Source organism: Periplaneta americana, chromosome 6 (genome assembly GCF_040183065.1).
Source record: "Periplaneta americana isolate PAMFEO1 chromosome 6, P.americana_PAMFEO1_priV1, whole genome shotgun sequence".
Lineage (NCBI taxonomy): Eukaryota > Metazoa > Arthropoda > Insecta > Blattodea > Blattidae > Periplaneta > Periplaneta americana.
Genome location: NC_091122.1, coordinates 151,348,003 through 151,348,701, shown reverse-complemented (window position 1 = coordinate 151,348,701; position 699 = coordinate 151,348,003). Strand labels below are relative to the sequence as shown.

The window sequence follows — 699 nt, the reverse complement described above, 5'->3', positions numbered from 1 at the left end:
ACAGAATAATATCTGTAATATTGACAATTAATATTTATAGCTGCAGTGCATATGTCTGTACAGATTACTGTGCACTTAACTGCGGAATCTCGGCCAAAAAAGTCACTCAGCTGAGTGCGCTTCTAGTATAATGGCAGTTGACATTGGACATATACGTCAACATATATGCCTAACTTGGAGTCAGGCCACAAAGGGAAACATTCAAGGAGGAGGGTTCGGTCCGGTGCTATGGATTGAATTCGGCGTAGCTCAGTGGTCAGAGCGCTTGGTAAGTAGAACCAAGGACCCGGGTTCGATCCCCGGCGCCGGAGCGAATTTTTCTCCTCAAATATTAATTCCCTCTAGTCGCCTACCCTCATGCACTGCGTCGTAGATGTATGACAGTGGCACAATGTCCATACATGTGGAGAGGTGCACTCATATCATATGTACTTTGGTACATCGTAATAATTCCATTTTTGTTGCCTACATTTTATATTTTAATAAAGAGTGAGCTAATGGATAGGAAGATTTTAAAATGTGAATTATGGCACTGATATATTTTAGAAAGAAAATCTGTACTCTGAATTTAATGTACCGTAAACTGGGGTTAGTTTGGCCAAGCGCGTGTTACTTTGGCCCACACACGATAAAAAGATTTTAATATTTTTTCGCACTGTGAGTTTCATTCACACCATTCATTTCTACGCGCCTTACGAT

At 40.9% G+C, this 699-nt stretch overlaps 1 non-coding gene across 1 annotated transcript; it reads left to right on the top strand.

Moving 5' to 3' along the window:
- Positions 1-238: 238 nt before the first annotated feature.
- Positions 239-311, top strand: TRNAT-AGU (transfer RNA threonine (anticodon AGU)). The gene has a single exon. It is a non-coding gene; the product is annotated as a tRNA-Thr (tRNA).
- Positions 312-699: the final 388 nt, after the last annotated feature.